The sequence below is a fragment of the Mirounga leonina genome, unplaced genomic scaffold (genome assembly GCF_011800145.1).
Source record: "Mirounga leonina isolate KUSES-001 unplaced genomic scaffold, KU_Mleo_1.0 Mir_92, whole genome shotgun sequence".
Classification (NCBI taxonomy): domain Eukaryota; kingdom Metazoa; phylum Chordata; class Mammalia; order Carnivora; family Phocidae; genus Mirounga; species Mirounga leonina.
In genome coordinates, this window is record NW_023270852.1 from 20899761 (window position 1) to 20914380 (window position 14620).

General features: G+C 38.2%; 1 pseudogene; it reads right to left on the reverse strand.

Moving 5' to 3' along the window:
- Positions 1 to 1499: 1499 nt before the first annotated feature.
- The window catches only part of LOC118004029, a 105188-nt pseudogene continuing 92067 nt past the window's right edge, over positions 1500 to 14620 (reverse strand).

Below are 14620 nucleotides of genomic sequence, written 5' to 3' on the forward strand. Positions count from 1 at the left end.
TATAATTTATCATAATGTAAATTTCAATACTACATAAAGCAAAAATAAAAACAAAATGACACACCATAAAAAGAAAGGAATAGTAAAAATGTGTATATTTCCAAAACAGTTTTCTAATAAGCATCATTAATTTGGAGCACAGGCATAAATAAATAAGACTAACACTGAAAAAGAAAAACAATTCACTATGCAAAATGTTGATGTTTTGAATCTATGACTTCATGAAGTGCATAGGGATGAAAAATATTTGACTACATTAAATATAGATCAACGACAACCATACTAAGAGAAATGAGAGCCACATGTTCTTCTGGAGAAAAACTCACAAAGGGAAAAAGAGAGAGAAAACTGCTATTAACAAAGAAGACTAAAGTTTCCCTCTCCTGAGAGCCACATGAGTTTTGCCTAACATATCAAGAGGACTGATGTACTGGGAAACAACTGGTTGCAACAAGAGAAAAATAAATCAAGTACAGTAGAAAACTAAGGAATATTTCCAAATAATTCTTCTATATTCATCATTTAGTGGAAAACAATATAGCAGTGCTAACGTTTTTAAATAATGAAAGAACTGTAATTCCTAGGGTGGGCTCTGGAACCAAACTTTGTTTTGAAATCTGAAGAACTAAACGAAATTAAAAATCTATTCTTACTTTATGTGCTCTGAATTTACAAAGGTATTTTTATTTTTTTATTTTTTTAGATTAAAAGCTCCAAGGTGTATTATTTCAGGTAGGTGTTATTGCTATCTATACCTTCACCTCATTTATTTTATTTTATTTTATTTTATTTTATTTATTTATTTGACAGAGAGAGACACAGTGAGAGAGGGAACACAAGCAGGGGGAGTGGGAGAGGGAGAAGCGGGCTCCCCGCAGAGCAGGGAGCCCGATGTGGGACTCGATCCCAGGACCCTGGGATCATGATCTGAGCCGAAGGCAGTCGCTTAACCAACTGAGCCACCCAGGTGCCCCACCTTCACCTCATTTATTAAGCCATTTCAATAACTTCACGTTCATTAATTTACAATGAGGTCTAGAGCCCAACCAGGATGAGACGGAATGCGTTCCAAGTTAGAAGGGGACATCATCGCTTCTCCCTGATGTCTCCTGTGGAGTCTCTGCACCCCAACTGCACAATTAAGGTTTTCTTCCTACACCTCTGAATGTGACCTTTGGGATCCTCTGACCGTGGCTGGTTTAGGCTCCTGATTCTAATGGCCTGCCGCTTTGTTGCCTAGAAGGTCAATCCAAGCTTCCGCACCCCCACGCCCCTTGTCGGCCTCGATTATGTGTGTGTGAGGTTCGGGGGAACCCACCAGTCCGAGGGTGGCGTTCGCTTGCCTGAAGGAGGAAGCGCCATTCTAGCATAGACTGTCCTTAATCCTACTGCAGCAAATGTCTCCATTCTGGGGACGGTGAGTCCTAGAAGGTCGTGGCCAAGACGCAGACGTCCTGAGTGGCTTCCCCTGTGGGAGCCATCTGGTCACTTGCTTTTTATCACATTTCTAATAGCTGCTCCATTTCCTCTAGGGCTGCTGTAAAATCATTTACTTGACTGTTAACATAATGTCTGTTGTTCTAGGAACCGGGCCCTCTCTTCTTTCATCTTCAACTTGACTTTTAAGCCTGTAACTCCTCCATCTGCTTTTTGGCCGTTTCATTAAAAACCTTCAGCTCATCTTGCAAAGCTTCTAACAGCAACAAAGAGTCTGTGTGATCTGCGGCGGATTCCCACTGTGATGCCAGGGTCTCACTGCCTAAAACTGGGTTGAGGCCCTTGCTCTCCAAAATTGCCAAGCAGTTGTCCTGAAACTTCTCCAGTAGCTCCACCTTTTGGGTCAGGTCCTTCAGTTCTCCCTGAATTTCAGTCAACTTCTGGTGCAGCTGCTTGTCGATGGCCTCTAAGAGCTGGCTCTTATCCTTGAGCTCTTCCTCTGATTTCTGCCTACTCATTGGTTTGTAGCACTTTCTGACATCCTTCCTCATGGCAGTGTCTGCAGCTTTTACCTGCCCATTCTCTCGTCTCGGTTTGGTGATTTTTGTAACATCATTCTCTGAACCTCCTGAATGAAGTCTGGAAACATCCACTTCTTTGGACTTAACGGATAATAGGCTCTTAGAAGTGGCTCGAGTTTGTGTGTCTGCCAGCAGGCCACTGCTCTGCACAGCGGGGGGGTTGCAGAGTGTATACTGTCTTAACCACGCTGATCCTCCTAACGAGGCAGCATGGCTGGGCCCCGGGCTCCTGCAGCTCCTGCCCACAGCCCTCGTTGCCCTGGTTCTACAAAGGTATTTTTAAAATATCTGTTTATTTATGTTTCAACTCTTGAGGAACTATACTTGTCAGTAGGAGTATGGAATTTCATAAGAAAACTACTTTCACTGACAAATGTTCAGTAAGTGCCCAAAGAGAACTCTGTATCATAGTTAGAGCATAGTTCTAGAACTGGGACCAGAGGATTGAAGAAGCCTGTAGGGAATAATCACTATGTTGTAGGATTGTACTAAGTATTTCACATTAATTATTTAACTTAATATTTACAAGACACTGACAAGTTACTCTTGCTTTATACATGAGAAAATTGAGACTCACAGAAAACAAGTTATGTATCTGTTGTCTAATTAGAAGAAAGTGGTAAAACTGAACTTAGAAGCTATGTGTCTGTCTAAAGCTAAAGCATACTACTCCTAGGGCATTGCTCTGCTTATATTTATGGCAGGATCATCCCAGGACAAACTTTGACTCATAAAACACAGCTGAAAACTAAAAAGAACAGGCTTTGGACTCAGATCTAAATTTAGTGTTCAAGTCAGATAATACCAAGTCCTAACTGAGAAAGTATTTAACCTCTTGAACTTCAGTTTTCTTATCTGTGAAATGGGTGTAATATTATCTACTACATAGACTTGTTGTGAAAGTCAAATAAGTTAATTGTTTCTATGAAGTTCCCCATTCTTTCTCCAGGTAGATGGACTCTCTTTACTTGGTGAACCTTATATTATTATAACATTTATCCACTGACCTTTAATATTTATAACCAGCACAATATGTAGCATTCTAGCAGATCTGACTCATTATTAAAATAGTAACAATTATTTAATTTCAAAATTATTCTGTTAACTTATTCAACAATAAATGAATAGGCTGGGTAACAGCTCTGAAAGGTTTGTTTTTTGTTTTTGCTTTTATTTTTATTTTTTTGCCCTCATAAAGCACACAGATAATTAATAATTCACAAAGAACCAAACAATTTCAGGTAATGATAAATGTTATAAAGGAAAAAAATAAAATAGGGTAAATGGATGAAGAAGATATGTTTTACATAGGTCACTTAGTGACTGCTCTTCTGAGGAGACCCTTGAGAGAAGGCTTAAATGAAGGCAAAGTCTGCCAAGCCTAATTCAGGAAAATACTGCACCAGGCAGAGGGAAGAGCAGATGTAAAACCCTGTGTGATGCAAGTACTAGAGAGAAGGTAGAGAGAAGAGAGTAGGAGATGACATTCAGAAGACAGGAGGGTTCACAGTTGTTTGGACTGTAATCTAAATGTTATGGGAATCTAAAATCTATAAAGAACATACCAAACTCAACATCCAAGAAACATAATCCAGTTAAGAAATGGGCAGAAGACATGAATAGACATTTCTCCAAAGAAGACATCCAGATGGCCAACAGACACATGAAAAGATGCTCAGCATCACTCATCATCAGGGAAATGCAAATCAAAACCACGAGGAGATACCAACTCACACTTGTCAGAATGGCTAAAATTATCAATGGGAAACAACAGCTATTGGCGAGGACATAGCAAAATGTGAACCTTCTTACACTGTTGGTGGGAATGCAAACTGGTGCAGCCACTCTGGAAAAGGGTATGGAGATTTCTGAAAAAGTTAAAAATGGAGATACCCTGCAACCCAGCAATTGCACTACTAGGTATTTACCCAAAGGATACAAAAAAACAGATGTTTATAGCAGCATTAGCAATGACAGCCAAATTATGGAAAGAGCCCAAACATCCACTGACACACACACACACACACACACACAGTGAAATATTACTCAGCCATCAAAAGAATGAAATGTTGCCATTTTCAACAACATGGGTGGAGCGAGAGTGTATTATGCTAAGTGAAATAAGTCAGTCAGAGAAAGACAAATACCATATTATTTCACTCATATGTGGAATTTAAGAAACAAATAGATGAACGTAGGGGAAGGGAAAAAAAGAAAGAGGGAGGCAAACCATAAGAGACTCTTAACTATAGAGAATAAAACTGAGGGTTGCTGGAGGGGAGGTTGGTAGGGGATGGGCTAAATGGGTGATGGGTATTAAGGAAGGCACTTGTGATGAGCACTGGGTGTTTTATGTAAGTGATGGATCACTGAATTCTACTCCTGAAACCAATACAACACTGTATGTTAACTAACTAGAATTTAGATAAAAACAAAAAAATGTTATGGAAATCCATTGGAGAGTTTTGAGTAGTAAGAGGAATGATTTAAGTTGTATTTTCAAAAGATCCTTCCCACTCTCCCTGGGGGACAAGGGGGGAGGAAGGAGGTCAGTGAGGAAGCGACATTGCTCTTGTTGAGGACAGATGGAATTATGGATTGGGTTATGGACAAAGGGTAATGAGTAGTGCTCTGATTTGGGAAACATTTTGTGGGTGTAAATAATAGGACTTTTTGCTGGATTGGATATGGGATTTCAAATGTGTAAATTTTGTTGTTGTTGTTAAAAGAGCTATTGATCTCATTGTGTCTATAGTAACAAATGAAAAATTTATGAAAGCAACACATAGCTAATTATGACTCAATGAGAATCTATGAACAATAAAATTTTTGTTAAAACCTGACCCTGTGATAGATGCAGAACCATATATACTGCTTATAAATAGCTTAAATGCTAAGGTTAAGATGCCCAACATTTATAAATTGAGTGCAATAAGAGCATTGCCATGATGCTTTGAGAGGTGTTTTATCACGTCCCCCTACATTTCCTAAACTCACACTCCATCTCCCGCTACTCTTTGATATGATCAATGAACATTTTTTTCTATCTTCAGTACAGTGATATACTAATGCTGTTTGAAGCCCCTTTCCCTCTTCCTATCAGATTGCTGGGCAGACTAAGTACTTCCTAAAAATGAATGCAAACATCTACATGCTAGCCAGCGTGTTTAAGTTTTTGTTTTTGCTTTTGCTTTTTATATATACCACACACTTGCTTAGCAATTGGCTACAGTGATCACACAAAGTTTATGTTCATCATTATCTTGAAAGAAAACACTTTTTAAAAAGATTTTATTTATTTATTTGACAGAGAGCGAGAGAACACAAGCAGGGGGAGTGGTAGAGGGAGAGGGAGAAGCAGGCTTCCCGCCCAGCAGGGAGCCCGATGTGGGGCTGGATCCCAGGACCCTGGGATTATGACCTGAGCTGAAGGCAGATGCTTAACCCACTGAGCCACCCAGGCACCCCAGAAAAACTCTTAAATAAATAGAAAAGATGGAAGATGATCATGTGATGTTACTCCAGCCCCTTCGCCTCCTGGGGGACCGGGGCTAGTTCCTGGTGTGCTGGGGCTGGTCAGTGTGTCCCAGCCTGTGAGTCCGTGGAGCAGCTATGGCGGCAGCAGAGACTGTGCCTGGACTGATAGCTGTGCCTAACGTAGGATCCCCGGAGCTGCCCTTGGCTCCCAAGGAGTTGGCTGTTACTTTTTATGCCATTGTCTGTTGTGGTCAGCTTATTGTAGCTGTTGTTCATTGCCAATAATCAGTTTGATCACCGTATGCAGGCAGGCAGAGTGTCTTCATATGTATGTTATGCTCAGACCGGGGTAAATTGGTGTAAAGGTTTTCATGGCAGGGTGGAAACAGAGGTTGGGATGGAGGGATTGTTGGCTCCTTGTAGGAACTGGGGGTTCCTAATACCAGAAGTTTCCATCTGGTTTTATGGAGCCTGCCTTTTAAAAGGTTACCATTGAAGTCCTGAGGGTGGGAGAATCAACACACACCCTTCCCCACCACCATTCAGTTACTCCTTTCAAACTTAGATGCCACACAGGTAGGGAATTGGAGGTTGTCTGACATTACAGATGTGGACTGTCCATCTGTCCAGATTACAGCCTGGCTGATAGGACACTCCCTGTCTCTCTATGGCCCTCTCTGAAGCTTCTTACAGACTCCACAGTCTTATCATGATCAAGGGCCCCTGAGGACTGTATTTTCCCAAACTCAAAACTTTCTTTCCTCCAAATACAGTGCACTGCCAGAGGCAGCATGTGGAGTTGGCCATCCCAGATGATTTAATTTACCTTAGATAAGTGACTTAACTCCTGTGATACTCAATTTCCTCATTTTTGAAACAGGTATATCATTATTTCTGTATTCACGGAGCTCTTATAAAGAGTAAATCCACTCAAGCATGTAACTCACTTAGCTTATGTCTGGCATAGTGTTGGTGTTCAACAAATTATGGACATTATCTTTTTTTCTGATTAAAAAATGATTTGGTGTACTTTTCCTAAGTGCACTATGTAATTTTCATGACAACACTATATGCATCTGTTCCTACTGGTGGAATAAACAAATGAAAACCAAGTCCTTGAGAACCTTGAGCAAACAGTCAATAACAACATTTAAATTTAGGAAACATGCCTAAGAAATTTAAAAAGAAAGACGTATTTATACTAATGTTTCTCCTTTTGATAATGAGCCTTATGAGCAAAGATATCATAGCTTATTTATATTTGAATACACTCAAAACTTACTCATAAGCAATAAATAAATATCCTTCAAAGATTGTATGAGGCCACGAATAAATGCACTTTTGTTCCTTAACCGAATTGCAGGTCTTAAATAGCAGCAAGAGTATTTTCTCAGACAATTTGAATTAGTGCATATATTTAATGTTTTAAATTTATTTTTTTGGGTTATAATTGGCATATAACATTCTATTAGTTTCAGGAATATAGCAATGACTTGATATTTGGGTATATTGCAAACTGATCATCACAACCAATCTAGTTAATATTGATCACTATAAGTAGTTACAAAGAATTTTTTTTCTTTTATGAGGACTTTTAAGATTTACTCTCTTAGCCAACTTTCAAAACTTTCAAATACGTAATATGGCATTATTAACTGTAGTCCCCATGCTGTAATTTTATCCCTCTGATTTATTCATTTTATAACTGGAAGTTTGTATCTTTTGACTCCCTTCACCCATTTCACTCACCCCTACCCCCACTTCTGACAACCACAAATCTGTTCTCTATATCTACAAGCTTGTATTGTTTGTTTAGATTCCACATATAAATGAACTCATATGGCATTTGTCTTTCTCTGTCTGACTTATTTCACTTAGCATAACACCCTCAAAGTCCATCCATGTTGTTGCAAATGGCAAGATTTGGGGGTTTTTTATGGATGAATTATACTCCTGTGTGTCTGTGTATAACCACATTCTCTTTATTTTCTTTATCCCTTCATCATCTATAGTGCATATATTTTAAAATTATTTTTGGAAGTGGTAGCTGACACATACAAACTCTTTTTTTATTTATTTTTTATTTTTTTAAAGATTTTATTTATTTATTTGAGAGAGAGAGAGCACATGAGAGGGGGGAGGGTCAGAGGGAGAAGCAGACTCCCCGCCGAGCAGGGAGCCCGATGCGGGACTCGATCCAGGGACTCCAGGATCATGACCTGAGCCGAAGGCAGTCGCTCAACCGACTGAGCCACCCAGGCACCCTGACACATACAAACTCTTAATACATGCCTTCCCTAATGCTGTGTAAGTTAGGGACTCTAGCTCTCTTTACAAACGATCTGTTTGTATGTATGGTCATTGACGAACAGAGCGAGCAATTTAAGTAATTACAAAACCTGCCTGTACAGGTTTTTAAATGTCGATTTTGGAAGAATCAACTTTCCTCAAAAAACTACTGTAATAGTTTGATACGCTAATTTTAAAAACCCTGCTTGCCTTATGGGTGATGCTGTTCTCAGTACACTGCACTAACTAGCACATAACTAGCATAACTATAGAATGAGGCAGAGAAGAGATGAACCATTCTTGTACAAGAATGAGGGTGAAAAATCGGCAGCAACAGTGACATGTAATTGGCAAAAATTCAGTCACAGGCAAACAGGCTCAGATGAGAGCAAGGGCTAAACACCTGTGCCTGCCCTAGAAAGAAAATTTATTTAAGGAAAGACAAGGATTTCTGGTGACCCAAAAGATACTTTTGTGCAAATGAGAAAAAAAACCATTTAAATTATATTTTTTCCTACCTTCAGCAGCCAGGCTCAGGAAACCTTTTCAGACTCTAAGAGTGGAACACGAGCTATACATTGTGCACATGCCCAAACGTTAGCCTTCCCACACACACCCTGCTACTCCAAGGACACTCACGTCACTACTACAGAACATACTCTGTGCGATGCCACCCCTGCCTCAGGTTGAGATGAACGTGTCCGATTCAGAATTGGATGAAGGGAAAGAATTCGGCCTCAGAGACCAGCGGGTAGGTAGGAGAAAGCCATCTCAAGGTGTGTTTGGAACACAGTTGGGACATGGGCACAGCTGAACATGAATGGCTGCAAGGTAGGTCTAAGCAGGTAAGGTTTACATCAGTTTATTTATTGCTTCTCTACGATTTGGTATATTCATGTCTAAGATGTGAACAGCATAGCCCTGAGTTGTGCCTTCTTTGTATAGTATACAACTCGAACACCCAGATGTGACAGATATGCCTGTGAGAAAGCACAAGACATTTGCACACTTACAGCTGATGTCCAGTGCAAAAGCTATGCCCAGACACAAATATAGCATGGCTTAAGATAAGGAAAAAAAGGTCATCCAAGGGCGCCTGGGTGGCTCAGTCGTTAAGCCTCTGCCTTCTGCTCAGGTCATGATCCCAGGGTCCTGGGATCAAGTCCCACATCGGGCTCCCTAATCTGCGAGAAGCCTGCTTCTCCCTCTCCCACTCCCCCTGCTGTGTTCCTGCTCTTGCTATGTCTCTCTCTGTCAAATAAATAAATAAAATCTTTAAAAAAAAAAAGATCATCCAAGATTGATTAATAGACATATGTCTATTATCTAAGATGTGCCATTATGTAAGAGTATGCATTTCTTCTGAAATTCTTTCCATTTCTATTTCCATTTTAGTATACTTGATATAACTCAGTTAACTATTTTGGCACACGGAATGTTAAAACTACACAGGGATTTAGAGATAATTAAGTTTTAATTAGTTAACTTCATAGGTGAAGAACTTGACATCCTGAAAGATTAAAGGGCTTGTGATAACAGCACCCAAACAGGAAAGCAGGACCAAACTTTTAGCTGCCTGATCACTGTATTGTTTTAAATATGCATCTTTATCAATCATTCAAAGAAAAAATAAATGTTAATCAATTTTATGCATGAGTTGAAATAATTATTTTGCTTTTTGCTAGTCATGCCTTTTGTCTTCCTGCTTCACTTTAGCTTTCACACTGCTATTGCTATGATCATTCTAAAGCAGAAATAACAGAAATAGGATCATGCAAATCTCCTGCATGGAATATTAATCTGTTTTTGTTCTGTGTGTATTGATTTATTCATTTCCTCAAAACATATCTATCATGTATAAGAAAGATGCTGGTTAGACTGTAATGAAAATACACATTGTCTCTGACCTTATGGTGTATCTGGTGAGAGACATATACTATGGCAAAGAAGCAAAACACCGTACAGATAAATACATAATTATAAATGTTGCTTAGTGATAAAAAAAAAAAAAGAAATACCTCCTCCTCTGACAAACCTGTAGGTAGAACTTACCATTGTCTACCTAGGGCTCTCACATGCTTTGTACAGATTCCAGTTACCACTGGGTACTTTGCTGATTTATTTACATTTGTTTGCACCAGTTGACTATGAATTCAATGAGAATAAGAACTATGTTTTACTCATTTGTCTAAATGAATGAATGAATTAATGAGTTAAAATCCTCAAGTCACAAAAAAATTGCAAGGGAGTTCGTGACAGATTTGGGACTAGAATCCAGAACTCTAGATTCCCAACCTAGATCCATTTGGCATTCGAAACACACAAACTGGGTGTAACTTCATGACATGACATGGTATCAGAAAGACAAAGACAATTTATCCAGAGTTTGAAGAGGGAGATAATATTGGTTCTCTCCATGTAAATCTAGGAAAATGCGTTTGGAAAATGACATTCAATTTAGAGCACTGCCGAACTGCATAAACATGAGGACACAGAAAAGAAAAACAGAACGTGTTAGGCAAACGAACAAGTTGGCTTAGCAAAGAATCCCAAGGATTCACACCTGAACTGGCCACTCGACATGAAGGAAGAGAACAGTGCAGTGCATAAACAAGAGAATGAAATACCGGATGTTTTAGCAAAGGAAGAAATAAAATCAAATTTCAAACCAAAGTTTATTACCACTAATTGTTATAATAAGGAAGTAACGTACAGTAGCTATAGTTTTTAAAGCATGTTTATATTCACTGCTTCAAAACTGCCTAGTAAGATAAGGTTAACTTGTATTATGATCTCCATTTAACAGCCTAGGGAAAGGGGTTTGACTTACCAGAATCATACAGCTAGAGTTAGAGTTATATGTGAATCATCTTTAGGAGAGTGTGTTCACTGCTACATCACAATGGAATCAACCATCTGTAAGTGTATGCATGGTGGGCTAAACATGAGAAAAATATCCAGAGTGAGAGGTCCTGACTTTGGGGCCTGATCATTTTTCTGAGATATGTCAATGTATGTCCCAGTGTAAAATATTGGTGCATCTTACTTCAGACAAGAGATATGTATCTCAACAGTTCTGCATAAATCTGGGTTTGTTTGTTTTTTTAGTATATTATATTGTATTATAAATGTATTGACACCTTACAATTAAAAGGAAACTTAACATAAAAACTTTTGCAACATAATCATACAATTAAAATAATTATCCAATTTTGTAGTGCAGGTACCTTGTAACCTCCACATGGTAAAAAGCAGGAGCAACTTTGATTCATGTTATTTTCATATCACTTTTATATCCCACCATTCAGGAAAGCCTTATCTCATCTCGCTTTGCTGCCTTCCCATTTGTACCTTCATGTTCTTTCGAACCTCTTTGTCTTTTCATGGATTCTCCATGTCAGTAATCAAAGGATTCTTATTCTTCTGTCATTAACTATTTAAAATTCTGCATCTTTCCCAGAAAATAATTTTAATGATTTCAAAAAGAGAGAGGACATCATAGTGTCCACCCTGGGTGCTGATCTTTGGCTCCAACACAAGATGGAGGATACAGTTCTGACTAGTTCAGAGGACTGGCAAATGGAAACATCATATCCAATACCCATATCAACTGGTGACATGACCTTGAGTAAATTCAATAATGTTTTGTACTTCCTTAGGGGTGGTTTTCTTAACCTTCCAGAGCAGAAGAAGTTTGAGCGTTGATGTAAATAACCTTGGGTCAGCAGGCATTTTTCTGATTGAGGTTCACACACTGAATCCCACCTCCAGGACAGGACCAGTTCTTTTGGCACGCAGTTGAAGGGATGAACAGGAGATAACAAAGTTGTCATTATTTGAATTTCTATTATGAGACAATCTTCTCTGCACTATGTCAGCACTGCTGGAATGAAGAGAGTTCTGCTTAGCAGGGTATTTGATTTGTAATGACAGCTGTCAGAGGGCTCTGCTAAGGATGCAGGGCTGGAGAACAGTTTCCCGAGCCTTGTTTGCTTCCATTCCTTCCCCCTGATTTTAATTTGAAAGAGCAAATTCTAAATTGCATTTCATGGTTCAGAGAAGACAGAAACAGAGCTCAATTATCTACGTTTATTTATCATTTGTACCAATTGGATAAACTGTCATATACTACACTACTAAAGCTCAAAGCAGAGATTTTAGTCTATGTTGCCATATTGAGTAGACTCCACCCTATTTAACACAGATCAGAGGAATCTGGTGCTATATGGATATCTTGGTTTCTTAAATTCCTTGGCACTTGACAAAGCTCAAGACCTATTTATATATTTTTCTGATTAAAATGTTGAGATCTGGTATTGAACTTCTTAGAGAATGACATAGCTGGAAGAAAATTTACAGAGATTTAATAGTGGGCAAAAAGAATATGATACTAATGACCCTGAAACTTATAATCTAGGAATAAAGTCACAAATAAATAAATATACACAATTATATATTCAATTTTACTGAATTAATTGATCTGAAGGGAAATATCTGGTGCCAGGTAAGAGTGTAACATGCAACTCTTTATAGGTGAATAATCATGTCATTTAATCGTAGTAATGTTGTTCAAATTGCTTAATATCATGTCTATTCTGTAGATAAGGAAAGATGGCTAAAAAAGGCTTGAGAAAAAAAAACAAAAAACAAATCACCATGAGAACTGATCATCAAGGGAAGATCTTTCCTCAATCCCCAAGTCAATGTTTCTTTTACTGTGAATTCCACTTCAACACTGTGATTTTTTTTTTTAATGTCATCCTGGCAAAGCTACAGTTCCCAGGCATTCAAGCACCTTCACCTTACGCCCCAGAGTTCCAGTTCCTTCCTGACAATCTGCTCTAAGGATTTCAGGTTTGCCTAGCAGGCCCCTCTAAGCACACAAGCCAATTCCTTGCAATAAATCTCTCAATATATATCTCTTCCTCGTTCTTCTCTCGTTGAAGTCTTGGTTTAAACCTTCAAATTTGTACCTGATACAAAAAAAAAATGTAGATAGCTCTTCAAGTATCAGTACGATATTTTAGAAAGGAGTGAAAATAAATATTTAAACCATTTTTAGAAGAATTTTTAAAAGCTATTTTGAAGTGTTACATTTTTTTTTTTCCTTTTTCAAAGACAGTTCTCCAAATTTCCATGGCACCAAATTGAAGAAAGGAGTGAAACAATGGATACACTTTTCTCTCACTGCCTTAGGAAAGGCATTCAACTGGAAAAAAGACGACTTGGTTTCAGGTCACAACCCTGCTACTTTCCAGTTCATCAGCTTTTGTGAGCTTCACCTTTCTCAGCGTCAAATAAAGCTCATGATTGCTGTCCTGCTTATCTCTGGACTTGCTGTGAGCGTTACAGAGATTACAGATGTGAAAGCACTCTGCTTAGCATTAATGCTTTTAACAAAATAAGGCGTAGAGCAACATGGCAGATTCAATTCTGATTCTGTCATTTGCTTGATCTGCAGCAATGCCTCAATAGTTTTGCATAGCATAGGGGCACAGATGCTTTCTTCTTATTATGACTTACATAGATGCAAATTGTATGCAACAGAACAGTGTTGGTATTATATGTCAAAGCACAATAGGAGACAGAATAAAAAGGTTATAATCAAACTGCACAATCTATTCAGTCAACTTTCTCTCTGAAATATGTCTAATGTTGTTTCCGGGAATTTGAGGCACTTGATGATTGAGATCATTAGAAAATACATCTACCTCATGTAGGCATTACTTATAAAATTTTAGTAATAAAATAGTAAACACACATGTACACACAGAAACATACAACACACAGTTTATTATGAATTAATTCTGGAATTCTACTTGCCACTACTTTCTGAGATATATAAAGAATATTTTATATACATCTTTGCCCTGGCGCTGAGAAACTTTTTGCATTGAGGTTTTATATTATTTTCTGATCAGAAAAACAAAGGGTTAGGTAACAATGGTCAATGAGATATTTTAGACCAGTAGTTTTTCTATGGCTTTCCTCTAATTTCCTCAAGGAAACAGAAAAAAAGAGATGTAGAAATGGTACACACAATTTTCAGAAAGCATTCTTACAAAATTAACAGCTAAAATTGTTAAAGTTCTTAAAATCAACAAACAAGCAGAAGGATATATTCTTCCCTACACTGTCTTTTGTTGATGTCATGATTTTATATCCATTCATCTTAATAACCACATGTGTTAAGTAAACAAAATGTCATAGATGCTTTTGCTAATGAGAGAAAAAAGAGGAAGGGAAACTGTGTCATACTCTTCTTATTTTATTTAATTTTTAATAATCCTAAAAAATGTAGATTAGAAGTTAAGTGGCTTGCCCAAGGTCAAGCTTACCAAAAAACCTTCTATTCCTGGGGTACCTGGTGGCTCAGTCAGTTAAGAGAGCGACTCTTGGACTCTTGATTTTGGTTCAGGTCATGATCTCAGGGTCGTGGGATCCACGCCCGGGTAGGACTCCAGGATCAGCTCTGAGTCTGCTAGTTCCTTTCCCTCTGCTCCTCACTGTCCCCCCTACCCCCAGCTCATGCACGCTCTCTCTCTCTCTCTGTGTCTAAAATAAATAAATAAATAAAATCTTAAAAACACTTCTATTCCAGATTCACAACTCTTTCACCCAAAGAACTCATTACATGTAAAACGTTTTAATGAGCATACTATAGACCTTAATACAAAAATAAACTATTCCAGTAGGTAGAGGTGAAGTCTTCAAGGCTATTCTCAGTAACATGCAGAATGAAACTTTTCTTGTTTTGAGACAGTCTTGTAAAATGGCATTTTGTTTTGCATAACATTTTAGCTATCTTTTCCTAAATTAATTTGTTTACATAGAGC